We start from the raw sequence: 19093 nt of genomic DNA on the forward strand, positions 1-19093 counted from the left end.
CATATCTAGATCCCACAGGTTGCCGTGTATGAATTGTCGTCTAATTTACGCAAAAATGAGAATAACACTGACATATCATTTAAACAGATATCATTTACCAAAAGTATATTAAAAAAATCTTGATATACTAAAGGTTAAATATATTCAATAAAATCTCCATTGAATTGACTTCAACCACGGCCTCCAGATGACTTCGGAATCTCCTGCAAATCTTCTGAACAGTCTCCTTGTTTAAGGTGGTGAATGCTGCTACAAACCTTACTTTCAGTTCATCTTTGGTGTTACAAGGAATTTTGTTCGTCTCTCGCTCAACTGCGCTCCACACATAATAATGAAGGGGGTTGAATTCTGGGGAATTCTGCGGCCAGATGTTAGAGGTGATGTGGTCGCAGAACTTGCCTGACAACCATAAGTAGTTTCTTCTGCTTATGTGACATGGTGCTGAGTCATGATGTCAGACGTAGTGTGTTCCAGAAGCCACCCTCTTGACTCAGGGCAGCACTACCACCTCCATGCACTTCAAGTAGGCTACCTTCTTGTATGTGAGGCCATGTGGGAAGATTAATGGTGGTGTAACGTCGCCATCATTAGTGATCACTCAAGACACAATGTTGATTGGATGTTTGATTTTTATCACTCTCAGTAAATGTCATCAGATTGACCCACGCGAATGCCATGAAGTACAGCATATCGTTTCCAAATTTGTATCAGAGTGAATAGCATCACGGTGCTATTCTTCCACAAATGGTGCTCGACCGACCCGACTATTGTAGTCGGCAAAATCAAAAACAAATGATCAGCATGCGTAAAATTAGAAATATAAATCAGCGACAATTTACCAACAGGCAACCTGTATATGAATACTAAAAGTGATAATAATGAATAATGATAAGACAATAACAATATCAATGTTACTCTTTTACTAAATATAGTGACATAGTGGTTACGGCATTTGGCTCACGATCGCAAGGTTGTGAGGACAAACCCCGACGAAGCGTTGTGTCCGTCAGCAAGACACTTTAATACACGTGGCTGTAATCCACTCAGGTGATAAAAATGAATAGTACCTGTATTTCTTGGGGTCAAACTCGTCATATTCTGTGTCACGCTGATTCTCCCTTAGAACTACGTTAAGGGTACACGTGTCAGTGGATTTATGTTGACTTTTTCTGCGTCTCTCTATTTAACCTTCTCCCTTTCACTGTGTAATGTAAAACATAAATGGAGAAATGTACAGCCAACCAACGGCTATTCGTATACAAAGATAACTGTATACGAATTATTATAATTAATAACGGGAATTATAATAATTATAATAAATTAGTAGTGAATCGAATGCAAACTGGAAATCAAAACCACCCAGTAATGAGTGGAATTATCTATGTGCGGTTTCAGTTATTCAGTAGAAAGTTATTAAGATTAGATTCAAAGAAATGCATCAACTGCAATATTTAAGAAAAAGAAAAGTGGGTATAAAAGCCAAATTGTGCTTCTTTACTTCGATTTTCGTGTTTATCCATCCTACGGTCACTAATGCTGGGTACAAAATCGAACGAGTACGAGCACCAAGACAAGTAGTCGGAATGAGGCTGCTCTGAAATATCTCCGGAGTAACGTTACTCGATGGAGAATATGTTTTGGAGATGAGGGAGACCTTCCAAGTGGAGCCCTGACTTCTTTGTACACAATTCCGGGGTGATCAGAATATCGCAAGTAGAGCCAACAGGCTGGAAACCTCGATATACAGGAAAAACAACACGGTTGGATAATACCTAAAATTTCAGTTAGCCAGGCTGAAAATTTCAGCCAAAACCTGTAATGATTGTTCCTTCTGATTGTACCCTAGGTGTGAGGTATTTCAGAACCCTACCCTGAAGATGCTTCAAGGAATTGTAGGTAAAGGAAACGAATGGCTAGTTGAATGGACATTCAAAGTGTATGGCTGCGAACTCTGGAATTAAATTGTGTCTTGTTGCTTCGAGTATTTTTCGCTGTTTACTAAACTAATATTGGAATTTTACCGATTAATATTAGTAAAAATGTTCCAAAATAAGCAGACAAAAAATGGAATAAATAAATCTTAAGTAGAGAAGAAAAATACAATTTTATATTAATTTCAAACATTCATATTGATATTTTCTACGAAGAAAATATTTTATTAAGAAAGCATATGATGATTATAATGAAGAAGGAGGAAGGAAAAAATGAGAATGAGGATGGGGAAGAGGATGAAAGTTTGTTATTTATTTGAAGCTCTAGTAGAAATTTATGAAAATCACATACAAAATATTATCAAAGCTCGGGGCATGCAGTTAAAACACCATTACATTATGAATATCAACTGTATTCTACACTTCACGCAAATGTACCATTGGCGGGAATGATGCTGTTGCCTTTGAGAGAAAATTTCTTCGTAGTCATGTTGTGAGACGAATGCCATTTCACATTTCAGCAGAGACTCACGGAAACAGCACCGTATCATATATATTAAAATTTCAATCAAAGCCGTCGTCACGTGGTCTGCAATGCTCAGGAGTTTTTACCAGCCCACATTTTCTGTTGCCCAAATCCGTTGTAAATTATGCCAAACCAGGAAACGAATCGCATCCCTTGGTCCCTTATTTGCGTCCCTATCAGCACGACTAACAATTTTCCCAGGTTAGAAGACACACTACAATATCTTTAGTATTATTCTGCTTCTCCGGGGTGTTCCTATGCTCGAGTATTACGTATTAACCTTGAATATGGAAAGCAATCAAAGATGGAGTCACAATCTTCAGCTAGCGTTATAAAACAACGTCGTGAAGAAATAGAAATTTATGCATCTCAACAGAAATACGAAAATGTATAAAAGCTACAATCACCATAAGTCCCGCTAGTATTATATAAATATCTTAACACCATATACTTTGAAAGATCCATTAATCATCATCTTAGATAAATGCATTGAACGGAAGAAGCACTACATCGAGTTTTATGTTCAAACTTCTAATGCATTTTGTTGCATTAAAAAATAAATCTAAAAGATATTGCGAGGATTCTTAGCTTTAAAGCATCGTTGATTTATTAACGGAAAGCAATAGAGAATGTTAAAATTGAAACGTAGTCATCTGAAAGTTGGTTGGTTTGTTGATATATATCTATTGGTCAAGTAAAGTTTTGTTGTGTAAAAAAAGGAAAAAAAAAACGTTTATTGTCTTTTTATGTTTATTGCGGTTAAGATTGGTTTTTCGTAATATATAACAATTTTTAACGGTCATGTTTGCATATTTTTTATTGTCTTACTGTTTGACTGTGATACTTTTATGACAATATTGTGAGTATTCGTTGCAAACATGACATTCCCATTTACGGTACATCCTCCTCCCTGATGAACACTATAGAAAAAGCGCAAACCATCTGCGAGGTATCAAATAAATAAATAAACAGCTAAGATAAATATTATTGCACAAATATCTAACTGCAGGAAATGAATAAAAACATTGTTGGCGTTTTAGGAAAAAGAAATTCATAACATTACAGACAACATGCCGAATAAGAACAGCTTTAACACCGATACAGGAACTTCGTCAAATGAACGGGTAGCTAATTCAAATCAAAGATCATCATTTATAATCATAATTTCAAAGACAAGGCCCGTGGGCATTAATATGTGGCTAAACGGACGTGGCATGGCAATAGTCTGGCCATGAGTCTTGTGCTTTCCTGATAGTATCTGTTACTCAGAGAAAATAAATGATAGATGTATACCGTGCGACGGACAAAGGGACTGAACCTGGAACCATGTGGCTGGGATGCAAGCATCTTATGACACAGCAACATCTCTGTAAATATGAAAATCCCTCTTCTTTGAGGCCGTATTCATTTTCCCAGAATTTAAAGCAAATACTGCCAGAAAGGGAGAGACCAATTTTCACAATTTACATTAAAATGACACACTTCCTCGATGAGCAAACAAAAAACTGATCAACAAAGCAAATATTAAATGCAAGAAGACAGTTCCAAGAAATCTAGATTATGAGACTAAGGGAATCGCGCTACAGAAGCGATAATAGTCGGATCCCTGCTACAGCACTCATGTATTTTTTGAAGTTCACACTCAACCAATCGCACATAATTTCTTACTCCACTACTATAAATTACTCATAAATTATAATGTAATAAAATTGCAGCGTGGAAGGTGTTTATAAGCCATTTAAGAAACACGGTTTTTGAGTGTTTCTTAAATGGCTTATAAACACCTTCCACGCGGCAATTGTTTTCGTTCCAGCACACGATCTCAGATCAAGTCACTCGCTATGCAATACATCTCTATAACGTAATATATATCATGTAATATGGCTGTAGCAAAGAGACGAAGAGCAGTCGCAGGAGAGCATATTTTGCAATATAAAAATATGTGTATGCATGTATGTGTGTGTGGGGGCAAGTGTAACTTCATAACACTTTCAGCTTGATATGAGCAAGTTTCGCGAGCTTAGAGTACCAAACTGTCTTATAAGATATCAGAAGAAGAAGAATTGGTTTGTGAATAATTCAAGTTGACTTCTAGATGTTGGGCCATGTCGGAATAAAGCTATCGAAGGCCATGTGGTGATAAAGCTATCGAAGCAACACCAGTTCTTTTCTTTTCTCTCTGGTGTACAAGTTCAGAGAGGATACATTTAAGGGAGTTGTCACCACATTGGGGGGATACGTGTGCTAGGGTCTATACAGGCACAGTAGTTCATGGTTTTGATACCCACACATTCATAGGGTAGGCTGTTCTCACGGGTTAGTAGCTGGGTCCCCGTTCAATGGATGCAGTATCAGACCTTACGCAGGAGGGACCTGATTTAACGGTGTTAGACTAAAATTATGGTCAGATTTCGAACTCGGGCGGTACTGTGTTAGAGCAGGCTGTTCTCACGGGTTAATAACCGGGTCGCCGTTTACTCGATGTAGCCGCAGACTTTACTTGGGAAGAAACATATTTGATGATGTTAGATTAAAATTAAGGCTGAATTTCTAACTCCGGCGGGGTCTCTGATTAAAATGGGCCGCGGTGTTTAAATAGCCTTACTTTGAGGGTGGAGCATCCAGGCCCAGGAGAGTGTGTCCGAATTGTCAGTTATCACGGACTTGAGCTCATTCCTCATCCGTACTTATGATGGCGACAACAAGATACTTTTGTTTTTGACGGATACTGCAAGTTGATGCAGTACGCATGAACTTTTGCGGAGACGCAGTCTGCAGTAGCGATTCCAACGTGAAGAAGAACTGGGATTTCGATGATGCTGTATTTTATGTTGGGGAAGTCATTCTGATGGTCGCTGATTCTCCAACTAAAGCAGTACAATGAAGTAGATTTTTCCCTATCCTTACTCCTGAAGTAATGCATACGCTGTATATATATATATATATATATATATGTGTGTGTGTGTGTGTGTGTGTGTCTGTAACTATATATATATATAAATAGTAAGGGTAAGACAACAAAAGAATGAAAGAGACCTCGATATTATGTAAATAGGCGAATTTGTTTGTAATATAATATGTGAAAATTATTGGGCTTCCATGATAAAACTCCGAGTTTCGGATGTCGGGGAGGAATCCAGCACCGGAATCTCTTCAGTTATCGAATTGCAGGTTTCCGCCCCGACCCCTGAAACTCGGAGTTTTATCATGGCAACCGAATAATTGTCAACATTATATTACACACACACACACACACACACACACACACACACACATACACACACACACACACACAACACACACACACACACACACACATATAATATATATATATATATATATATATATAATATATATATATATGTTATATTTTTAGAAAATAGAAATAATCAGTTTTTGACTGCTATTTCTAAATTTTCGGTATGTGGCTAAGCAACCCGTTGCTTACCTTATTTATTTATATTTTTGTAAAAGTTCCTACCGATAATGGTTATATATATATATGTATGTTTACGCATGTAGATGTGTGTGTGTGTGTGTGTATGTGTGTGTGTGTGTATGTGTGTGTGTGTGTGAGAGAGAGAGAGTACATATAGATTGCGTAGTTGTAGAACTCACTTTTTCTTCCCTGGAAGCGACAGAGAGAATCTAAGAACGAAGACCACGAGCAGGAGCAGAAGGAAGAGGAGGAGGAGATGAGTAGGAGATGAGGAAGAGGAGGAGGGTGGGGTGGGATGAAGGTGAAGATGGATGGAGAAGAAGAAGAAGAACAAGAAGAAGAAGAACAAGAACAAGAAGAACAAGAAGAAGAAAAGGAGGAAATGTTTTAGAAAATATTTCTCATGCAGCAGTCTAACAATTAGTTTTGGGAAAAATCTAAGGAATAAATTGTTTGTGAAACATCTGCAAGATGTTTGTATGACTTCATACATACACACACACACACACACATATATATATATATATATATATATATATATATATATATATATATGTATATATATATATATATATATAATATATATATATATATATACATATATATATATATATATACATACGTATATATATATATATATATACACACACACACATATATATATATATAATATATATATATATATATATATATATATATATATATGCATTATGTTGACAACCAACTGAATATACAGATGGTTGCCATGACCACTGTCTTGCGATGATACAGTGGTTTGATTTAGCTGTGTGGAGTCGATGATATTATTTATGAAAATTCTTTCTAGTTTTCAGTAAAATAAGAAAGTAAACATGCAAATGTGCATGTGTGTGTGTATGTATGTGTGTGTGTGTGTGTGTGTGTGTGTATGTGTGAATGTTTGTAAAGGCATAAAAATAGGGAAGATGTGGATATAAGAAATATGCTTGCCTAGAAGTGATTAAGAGCTGGAGTGGTGGTGGTGGTGGTGGTGGTGATGGTGAGTTAGGAAGGTCTGAGTAGAATGCAGCATTGAGATGACGCAAGAAATTAAATTTAAGGAAAAAATAATAGAGAAAAAAGGAAGAGAAGAAGGGTGAAGTGAATTTGAAAAGATGTGACGTGCAATACATAAAACGTGTTGGGAATGAAGTAGGGGTAGGTCACAATAAGAAGGGGATAGGAGGATTCAAATTCCGCCGAGGTCTACTTTACCTTTCATCCTTTCTAGGTCGATTAAATAAGTACCAGTTAGGCACTGGGGTCGATGCAATCAACTTAATCCGTTTGTGTGTCCTTGTTTGTCTCCTCTGTGTTTAGCCCCTTGTGGGTAGTAAAGAAATGGGTATTTCGTATGCCGCTACGTTCTGAGTTCAAATACCGGCGAGGTCGACTTTGCCTTTCATCCTTTCGGGTTCGATTAAATAAGTACCAGTTACGCATTGGTGTCGATATACTCGACTTAATCCGTTTGTCTGTCCTTGTTTGTCTTCTCTATGTTTAGCCTCTTGTGGGCAATAAAGAAATAAGAAACCTTAGCATGCCTGGCGAAATTCTTAGCGGTATATCGTCTGTCTTTACGTTCTTAGTTAAAATTCCGTCGAGGTCGACCTCACCTTTCATCCTTTCCAGGTCGATAAGTTAAGTACCATTTACGTATTAGAGTCGATCTTATCCACACACCCACTGAACAAAAATTTCGGCCCTTATGCCTAGAATAAGAAAAATAAGAGAAATTTGTTTTATTTAATAGATACTTTTCTTTAGCAATATACTTTTGTATCAGCACCAAGGAATGTGATAAACGTTAAATTATAATTATCACATTTCCTGATATTGCCTTTGGTGCTAAAGTCCATGTGTCCGTCATATGACGGATATTATATTGTCTAATCATTCTCAATAACAATTATTCTCATTCGATCATGTCTTTTGCTTCTGCGGAATTTAGAACAGAAGAGAACAAAATCAAATTTAGGTTGAATTAAATTGAAGAGCATTCACATATAAATTGTAAAAATAATTAATAACAGTATATGCGTCGTTCTCGAGCCCTGCCAGGCTCATAAGGGCCGGTTTCTTGGTTTCAGTGGTGTACATATTCCCCACCTGGATGAGACTCTGGTCCGTCAAGGATTAATTAGTTTTGTCAGCTAAGTAGACTAGAGCAAAGTGAAATGAAGGGTTTTGCTCAAGAGCAGAACGCATCGGTCGGTCTAGGAATCGAAACCGCAATCTTAAGAGCATGAGTTCAACCCACTAAAACACTCGCCTCTACTATAACAGCAACCTAAACAGTATTAATACCAAAAGATAACATTTATCCCCACTTAAATGTGGATCTTGTATTGGAACACAGTATTCTGCGTTATTTATCATGAGAGAACCTTTCATATTAGCTTGTGGTGCCTATAAACACTCGTGTTTATATCGTTGGCGGGGTATAATCGCCTGCTACCAAAGATGCAACATCTAGATCTCGTACTTTCGGCCTTCTTTGACCTTGTGAATGAGAGACGTGCGCGGTTAGCCATAGCAACGCTTACCTTGCCAGTGATACACAGAGAATCTTAGTGTCTATTCAAACAGTAATGTCACGAATAGCCTTATTAAATAAATAATAGCGACACAAGCAATATTAATATCAAAAAATATTGTTTATCGGCACATAAAATTGGATGTTGTGTTAGAATAGAAAATACTGTGATGTTTATCAAAAGAGGATCGCTCATATGTCTGATTTGCTTTAACCTGTCCACTGAATCTCTTTCATCTTAATCATCGTTTCGACTAAATATTGTTAACGAAATGATTTTGAATGTAGATCATTGCTTATTAGTAATCCTTTGGACTAATTGAAGTTTAATCACTGACCACATTGATTAATCGCTCCGTTCTATAAGTCACTACTAATATTTACAAAAAGGATTTTAAAGCAATCTCGTATATCAGGAAACAATTTCATCTCCTTTGTATTTAGAGTTTCTCAAAATAACTATTTGCTTTCATTGACTTATACGCAAAGTATTGTTTCGCTGAAATGTCATTTTAATCATTATTCTGTTTTAATTAATCACATGACTTCATCGAGGACACAGATGCGCCTTTGACATTTTAAACCGGGTTGGGAATCCAAAAATAATTTCAACGACAAATATTGTCCGTACAGACAGACACTCACATACGCTCACACACACGCACACACACACACAGACACACACACACACACACACACAAACGAAAGTGTATACTTTCGAATATTAATCAGAACATAGGATTTCTAAGACTTTGTTTCATAATAATTACAAAAGCAATATCGGTATAGATTCTAATCTTCTAATCTTTTCTTTTTGTCCTTCTCAATAGACACAATTTGGCTTAAGGAAACAATAGGATGGATTATTCGCCAGTGATGTATTTTATTGATTTCTATAATTTTTTGTTCTTAATCATTATTGTCCAATATACGTCACATTTTGCATTGTAAGAACAAGAAAGGCATATATTTAGATTTTATGAACAACTATACCTTCAAAGTATGTTAGGAAAAAAATAGAGGCAATCTTTCCAAATCAGAAAGTTTCATTTGCCGACAGACAAATCTGTCATCTATAGCCTTAAGCAGCTTAAAGATAAACCCACATCATACTCTGGACACTATATCTCTCTCCTCTCTCTCTCTCCCCTTCTCCCTCTTTCCCTCTACCTTTCTTCTTTCTGTCTTATCATGTGCAATTTTTCAAAGACCACCTAGGATTCTTTGAACTATAATAATTCTCCTTCTAGAAAGAAATCAGTCAAAATTACTGAAGCCACTTTAAATTCGCAGGGGTCTCAGAGAATTCATCGGTTCATTTGACGTTGGAAATGAAGAATCCAAAAGTTGCCTGGTTCTTGCCTTCATACGAATGAGGAAGCCAATGAAATTATCTTTACAATGAATGAAATGAGAAATAAGAAAAGTTTGTAACAATGCAGAAAGTCTTTTAAAAACCCTTATGCAAACTCCTATCATCAGAATAATACAGTCGAAGAAATGTGTATCTAAACAGATCCTGTCATTTTGGAAAACCCAGTGCTAGAGCTTGCAACCACAACTCCCTAAATTATGCTGCTGTTGATGTTGTAGTGGGTTGCACTGGGGTTGTTGCTGTTAAGGACGATAAAGAATGACTGTAGATTAGCAGCAGTGGTGATGAGGTCAGTTGTTCTTGGTCACCGCCAAGTAGGAAGTATTTGGTGATATATCTATACAAGCCACCGGCCCAACTCTGACCAATAATTGGTTTTGGGGTTAAGTTGTTGGATTAGTAAGGTAACCTTGATACGGAGGTTTCCAGCATTCCTGTCCGAGGTCAAACGCTCTTCTAACTTTGTAATGTAATTTTTTGATACAAATGAAGAAATATATGTAAAAGGTGGAGTATAAAGAATAAAGAAAGACATAAATACAAAAAGAGAGAGAGATTGGGAGGGAGATTGAGAGGGAGCAAGATCGTGAGTGATAGAAATTTCGTTCACTTTGCTGTGAAAGTAGTAGGACAAAACTAGAAGTGAAATTGATCCTTCGGGTAGAAAGAAGAAAGGTCCGGGACAACGTGAAGTAAATGGAGTTTAAGTTGGCGCAAGTGTGGCTGTGTGGTAAGAAGTCTGCTTCCCAGCAATATGGTGCTCTTTTCAGTCCCTCTGTGTGACACCTTGGGCAAATACTTTCTACTATAGCCTCGTTCAGGTCGATTAAAGCCTTGTGAGTGGATTTGGTAGACGGAAACTGAAGGACGGCCAAGTGTGTGTGTGTGTCTTTATAGCTATTTTTTTCCCTCCAATGCTTGACAAGCGATTTTGGTGTGTTTACATCCACGTTACTTAGCGGTTTGTCAAAAGTAAACGATAAAATATATACCAGGCTTAAAAGAAATAACTACTGTTATTGATTCATTCAACTAAATTTCTGCAAGGTGGTACTACGGCATGGCCGCAGTCTAATGACTGAAGCAAAGAAAAGATAAAACATAAAATAAAGAGTAGAGGATAAATCTATAAACAAATATTCCAGGAAAAATCTATTTTGTAGACAATAATACAGAGAATGGTAGCGAGAGAATGGTAGCCATTCTCTGAGTTATGTCAAAGACGATAATGAGGGCTAAGGTATTCAACTTCTAATTCTATTATGACAACTTACTGATTGTCCCATACTATATATATATAAATATTATTGTTTTATTATTATTAAAAATATATATATGTATATATATATAATTTTGAATTTAGCTCACAGACTCCCAATACTGCTTTTGCGAACATCCAGGGGTCCACGGACTCCAGATTGGACACCCCTGGGTTAGAATTATTCCATTGACTTAAAGTACAAAGACTAGAAATTCACATGTGGGTATACAGATATTTTTGATTCACAATAAAGAATTTTGATATTTCATCTCTGTATAGATGTTGCTTGGTTGATTGGTCGGATGATTCCTGTCACTCAATCGGTTACGACGACGAAGATTCCAGTTGATTCGATCAGCGGAAAGACCAGCTCGTGAAACTAACTTACTTGTGGGTGAGTGCTCCACAGACACCAGTACTCTTCACGTCGTTCTCAGGGAGATTCAGAGTGACGGAATGTAGCAAGGCTGGCCTCTTTGCATTACACGCACAACAAATTTTTCCAGCTGAGTGAACCGGAGCAGCGTGAAATAAATTATCTTGCTCAAGGACACAAGGCGCTGTCGGGAATCGAACTTACAACATTATGATCATGAACCGAACACGCTAACCGGTAAGCCCTACACCTTTGCAGTTCGTTGATTCCTCCAGTCTCATTTTACATCGGATAGGCAGAAGAGGAGAGTAGGTAACGGGGAGATACGGAGGGAAAGAGAAAACAAAAGAGACGAATGTCCTTGTTTGTCCCCTCTGTTGGTAATAAAGAAATAGGTATTTCGTCTGCCGTTACGTTCTGAGTTCAAATTCCGCCGAGGTCGACTTTGCCTTTCATCTTTTCGGGGTCGATAAATTAAGTACCAGTTACACACTGGGGTCGATTTAATCGACTTAATCCCTTTGTCTGCCCTTGTTTGTCCCCTCTATGTTTAGCCCCTTGTGGGCAATAAAGAAATAAGAAACCTTAGCATGCCTCGCGAAATTCTTAGCAGTATATCGTCTGTCTTTACGTTCTGAGTTCAAATTCCACCGAGGTCGACATCGCCTTCCATCCTTTCGAGGTCGATAATACAGAAAATAATGTATACTGAAAATAATGTAACGATACTAATTCCAGAAGGAGGTGAGCTGGCAGAACCGTTAACACGCCGATTTCAAATTCTGTCGGGGCCGACTCTATCTTTCATCCTTTCGGTGTCGATAAGTATCAGTTAAATAATGGGATCGATATCATCGGCTTACCCCTTCCTCGAAATTGCTGGCCCCGTATCAAAATGTGAAACCAATATTATAGTTCCATGACCACAATTTACAAGACTACAGATTCGTATAGGATACATTTTCAAGTAAACAAATGGCTCATCATTTAGTATTTCATCGTGTTATTTTGTCATTTGACATGGGTTATAATTCCATGTAATGCTATTCACCTTATCTAGTGTTATCATACAATTCGATCAACTCTCATTATACATTTATTAAATTGCATATCATTAGACCTAATACATTCGTTCTTATTTCCAATTTGATTACGTTTAAACAAACTTTGTTTGCTTGCATGAATAAATACATAAATACATTTATAAAAGTTTATCATCTTTTTACAAAATTTCACATATATTTCACTTCAAGTTTTAAATTTTAACTCATTTCATTTCACGTGAACCAGAATATTGAATTTCATTTCTTTTGAGGATGTCTATTGTCCTGTTAAATTTCTTTAGTATTGCTTCAAAAATCTCCATATTGTGCAAGGTCAATGCAACACAAGAGAGTTTAAGGTTTCTTCCAGACCTATCCATATTAGAAACACTCTATGAAACGTACCAGTTTTTCCTGCCCATCTTATTGCGCATCAAATGAGGATGTTTTTTCTCGTATCATTGTAATACATTTCTTAGGAACTGTCTCTGTTTTAGAGCTTCTTTGATTCGTGGTCACATTTACAAACCCTCGTGAAGACGTTGCTTTTTGCGCATCTTGCTGTAATACTTCATCTGGGTTATTCCTTTTTCACAACCATTTCGTTTTACTACATCTTTTATTTTCAATATCTTTTAAGATTAGAAAATTACTATTTTTAAATCTCACAACGTGAGATATTCAGCAACAGTACTTTTTAGTAAAGACTGTTTGCCAACATAGCATGGCAGTCCTTGTTTAGGACTAATGTTGCTGTAATTTAGCCCCAGGGGACATCGTCTCCAGCTGGCTATACGACACGATGTGTGTCCTTATATTTTCAAACAAGGGAATCTGGCACCCCCATTCAGCTCAAAACATCTGTGTATAGCGATTTCTGGGTTATTTCTCTTCATCAGCACAGAATAATTTAAGATGTCTAGAGAATTCTAGTTTAAAAGCGATTGCCTAATTCTGTAATGTTTTATAGAAGATATATTTGCTTTTTTGTTATCCATGTGTAACTCAGATTTACTAATGTGTAAAGAAAACATAGTCAGACAAATTCAGAGTAACTCTCATAAATCAAGAGCATTTTGAAGGCAGCCTTCCATAACGCTTGCACTGTCTCAACCTGCCGAGTAAAATAAGTACATCCTATTTTACGGAGTATATTACATGCATTTATAATTGTAAATAATATTTATAATTACTAGGCAGAGAGATAAGAATTCGTATGAATGTCTGTATAGAATATATCTCAAGATAATCTAGCGTGGTAAAGACATCATTTTCACCTTAGAAGACACAGACATATATCTTTAAAGTACTTAACTTTAATATGCATGATTACAATCTTAATTAATTGGTTCTAAATATGCTACTTTGTTTCTTTTTCTTATCAAATTTCTCTAAGTTTTCTCTCTTTTCATCATTCTATTTCGCTACTTTACTCATTACTCACTAAAAAAGAGCTCCAGTATCTCTTCAAAAGTTTAAGATACAGAAATACACCGAGCGTAAATGTTGTGTTCTTAGTTACGATAATTCGTTTTCCGTCATTGTTGGTTGAGATAAATAATTATAATTATGATTTTATCTCTGATCTTCTGTATATATCTCCTGTACATATGGAATATATCGGATATATTCAGGAACTAATTAACAACATACTTTCTTTTACGTTAAAACAAAACCATTAAGTAAAATTCTAGAAGCTGATTAAAGTATCCAATATATTCAATGTTTTGTTAAATCTACAATTATATACAAGCCAAAAATATTTCAAAATAAAAATGTGAAATTGTCTTTGAAATGTATAATTTCAACATTTAGGAAGCCAAAACAAAGAAATTTCGTCGTCACTCGGAAGCGAGTACGTCGTGATATATTAGTTTCTTTCGAGATTTTTCGTATTGTTTTCAGTCCCTATGTTGTGGTGAGAAGAGAAGACATAGACACGATGTCTGCCCTCCCAACCATGTAAAAGCTGAAAATCCAGGGTATAACCGTAGCACGGTGATGGAAATGGCTTTCAGTTAAATAGAATGGGAGCAATGTGCAACGATGTGCCCAAACCAAGGACAAAATATTCGTTCGACCCAGGAATCGTACCAACGACCTTTATGATCGTGAGTCGAGCGATGTAACTTACAAGCAATTCGACTTTATTTTTAAATATTCCATAACAAAATCACAGGTCGTTATCTTTGATCTATTATTCGTATCATTCATCGGCCAAGGTGAAACTTATTGGGGCTAAACAAGATCCATGCGGCTAGGTTGCAAACTTGTTACCACACAGCTACTCATGAGCCAAGGTTTAATACTTATGCATAATATTTACAATTTGTCTGACGTAAATATTAAACACACGATATGTTTATTATTTAACCGCGAAAGGCGGCGAGCAAGCAGAAACGTTAGCACGCCGGGCGAAATCCATAGCCTTATTTCGTCTGCCGTTACGTTGAGTTAAAATTCCGCCGAGGTGGACTTTGCCTTTCATACTTCGGGGTCGATAAATTAAGTACCACTTACGCACTGGGGTCGATATAATCGACTTAATCTGTTTGTCTGTCCTTGTTTGTCCTCTCTGTGTGTAGCCCCTTGTGGGTTGTAAAGAAATAGGTATTTCGTCTGCCGCTACGTTTTGAGTTCAAATTCCGCCAAGGTCGATTTTGCCTTTCATCCTTTCGGGGTCGATTAAATAAGTACCATTTACGCACTGGGGTCGATATAATCGACTTAATCCGTTTGTCTGTCCTTGTTTGTCCTCTCTGCGTGTAGCCCTTTGTGGGTAGTAAAGAAATAGGTATTTCGTCTGCCGCTACGTTTTGAGTTCAAATTCCGCCAATTTGCCTTTCATCCTTTCGGGGTCGATTAAATAAGTACCATTTACGCACTGGGGTCGATATAATCGACTTAATCCGTTTGTCTGTCCTTGTTTGTCCTCTCTGTGTTTAGCCCCTTGTGGGTAGTAAAGAAATAGGTATTTCGTCTGCCATTACGTTCTGAGTTTAAATTCCGCCGAGGTCGACTTTGCCTTTCATCCTTTCAGGTTCGCTTAAATAAGTACCAGTTACGCACTGAGGTCGATATAATCGACGTAATCCGTTTGTCTGTCCTTGTTTGTCTTCTCTGTGTTTATCCCCTTGTGGGTAGTAAAGAAATAGGTATTTCGTGATTGCTGGAGAAGAGATGTCTGTCGGAGTGTACGTTCCAAAAGAGAAGGAAGCATGTTGCACGAGTGTTGTGCGTGAAAGGAATCGTGTGAATATACCGGAGAAAAAAAGGAAAAAAAAAAGGTTCCAGTGGTAGATTGGGACTTGTGGGGTCGGAGCGTGGCCTCATCATCGCTTCATTTGTATTGTCTTTCTATTGTTAATTCCATTCGATTTTTGTTTTATATATTTTATTTAAATTTTTAAAGTCACATTATATGTAAAATCATATCGCTTTACTGGTCCCATCAGTTGTTCTGTCCATTTCTATGTTTGGTTCCCGGTGGACAATAAAGAAATTGGTATCTCGTCTGTTTTTACGTTCTTAGTTTCAATTCCGCTTTGGTCGACTTTGCTTTTCGCCCTTTCGGGGTCGATAAATTAAGTACCAGTTGCGTAGTGTATTCATCCAATCCACTGGCCTCCTCCTCCAAAATGTTGGGCTTTGTGCCTAGAGTAGAAAAGGATATTTAACATTCCTAGGTGGGTCATTGCTGTCCAACCACATGGTTCTGGGTTTGGTGGCAACTTGGGTAAGTGTGACTTGTACTATAGCCGCAGGCTGACAAAAGCATTCGGAAGACAGAATCTAAAACAAACCCGTCATCGTTAGCTCCTACACGCATTTTTTTTTCTCTCCTTGTTTTTTCTTCTGTGTGTCTTTCTGTCGAAGAACGTAGGCTCGAAACGTAAAAGACTTTTTCTATTCCTGAGCGCTATACTAATACATTTGTTTGTTTGTACTCCACCTGCCTTCGTCTTTTGTTTATTTTCGTAAACGTTCCCTTTATATATATATATATATTATATATATATATATATATATATTATATATATATATATATATAATGATGTTTTCGATCTAATTTGGATTCTTTGCAATCAATTTGAAGTTTTCAATTGGTGCTCAAGCCTTGACAAAAAAAGGAGAGTTAAACTATATCAGCCGTAAGGGGATACATGTCTATCTTATCTAACTCGTCCAATAGAGCCCACCAGTTGGTATCTGAAAAGTTCGATGAAATAACTCATCAACACTGCAATAGCTTCTACCAAAAGATGCTCCATTATGTCGACAGGTCTGAACAAGGGGACATAATAGAAAAAGAATCATTCGTTTATTATCTCCCCTCGTTCAGAATCTATCGCAGTGTCCATGAGTTATTTCATCGAACTTTTCAGATATCAATTGGTGGGCTCTACTGGACGAGTTAGATAAGATGGACATGTATTCCCTTACGGCTGATGTAGTTTAACTCTCCTTTTTTCAAGGCTTGAGCACCAATTGAAGAATTCAAATTTGATTGCAAAGATTTCAAATCTGATGGCAAAGAATCCAAATTAGATCGGATACATATATATATATATATATATTATATATATATATATATATATATAATATATATATATATATATATATATATATAATGATGTTTTCGATCTAATTTGGATTCTTTGCAATCAAATTTGAAGTTTTCAATTGGTGCTCAAGCCTTGACAAAAAAAGGAGAGTTAAACTATATCAGCCGTAAGGGGATACATGTCTATCTTATCTAACTCGTCCAATAGAGCCCACCAGTTGGTATCTGAAAAGTTCGATGAAATAACTCATCAACACTGCAATAGCTTCTACCAAAAGATGCTCCATTATGTCGACAGGTCTGAACAAGGGGACATAATAGAAAAAGAATCATTCGTTCATTATCTCCCCTCGTTCAGAATCTATCGCAGTGTCCATGAGTTATTTCATCGAACTTTTCAGATATCAATTGGTGGGCTCTACTGGACGAGTTAGATAAGATGGACATGTATTCCCTTACGGCTGATGTAGTTTAACTCTCCTTTTTTCAAGGCTTGAGCACCAATTGAAGAATTCAAATTTGATTGCAAAGATTTCAAATCTGATGGCAAAGAATCCAAATTAGATCGGATACATATATATATATATATATATATTATATATATATATATATATATATATAAAGAGAGAGAGAGAGAGAGAGAAATAATTATATGTATTTCTCTAAGTTCTCCACTACAGTTCGACAACCAGTTTTATTGTGTTAACGTTTCTGGAACTTAGCGATTCTGCACAAGAAACCGATAGAATAAGTACCAGGCAAAGAATGAAACAAATAATAAGCAAAGGTTTCGAGTCATTCGACTAAAATTCTTTAAGGCGGTGCCCCAGCATGACCGCAGTCGAATAACTGAAACGAGTAAAAGAAGGAAGAGTCTTTCAGCCGGAGAGTAAATCGCAGTAATTTCTTGGATTGTGCCGATCAGAACAATAATAATGTCTGTGAAAATGGAAACTAGTTAGGAATAACGGGGACACATATTTGCATGAACTACCATAATACCTTTTCTACTATAGGCACAAAGCCTGAAATTTTGTTTTGTTGGACTAGCCGATTACATTGACCCTAGTGAAGGTGGCGAGGTGGCAGAAACGCTAGCACGCCGGGCGAAATGCGTAGTCGTATTTCGTCTGCCATTACATTCTGAGTTCAAATTCAGCCGAGATCGACTTTGCCTTTTATCCTTTGGGGTTCGATTAAATGAGTACCGGTTACGCACTGGAGTCAATATAACCGACTTAATCCATTTGTGTGTCCTTGTTTGCCCCCTCTTTTTTTAGCCTCTTGTAGGTAGTAAAGAAATATACATTGACCCTAATGTTTCACTGGTGCTTAATTTATCGACCCCTCGAAAGGATGAAAGGCAAAATCAACCTTTGTCAAATTTGAACTCAGAACGTAGCAGCGAATGAAATACTGCTAAATATTTCGCCCGGTGTGATAACGATTCTTCCAGCTCGCCACCTTATGAACTACCATAATATGTTGGCTGGTTTAAATATGACAAAGTATGGTATTATTATTTATTGTGTTGAGTCAAATGTTTTTCGTTATTCTGGTTACTTATTTGCTGTATTCTTCAAATAGCAAGAAAAGCAGCCAACCGTTCAAGGTAGAGGCCATTGTGTTGAACCGTCTGAAGACACTTTTCTTCCAGTTCTTTAATGCCGCCCTGATACCAGTTCTTTTCTTTTCCATCGAGGTGAAGAATTCTTTCACTGAAGCTTGCACCACCTCTCGGTTGATGAAACGTCTCGAGCGTAGGAGGTGAGCGCAAATATTCTCTTCTACTCCAGGCAAAAGGCCCGAAATTTTGCGGGAGAGCGCCAGTCGGTTAGATGGACACCAGTATGTAACTAGTACTTAATTTATCGACTCCGAAAAGATGAAAAGCAAAGTCGACCTCGGTGGAATTCGAACTCATGACGTAAAGACAGACGAAACACCGCTAAGCATTTCGACCGGCGTGCAAACGTTTCTGCCAGCTCGCCGCCTTGAAGGAAACTTCACCGCTCGTCCCTTTG

This window comes from Octopus sinensis, linkage group LG9, assembly GCF_006345805.1.
Source record: "Octopus sinensis linkage group LG9, ASM634580v1, whole genome shotgun sequence".
NCBI classification, from domain to species: domain Eukaryota; kingdom Metazoa; phylum Mollusca; class Cephalopoda; order Octopoda; family Octopodidae; genus Octopus; species Octopus sinensis.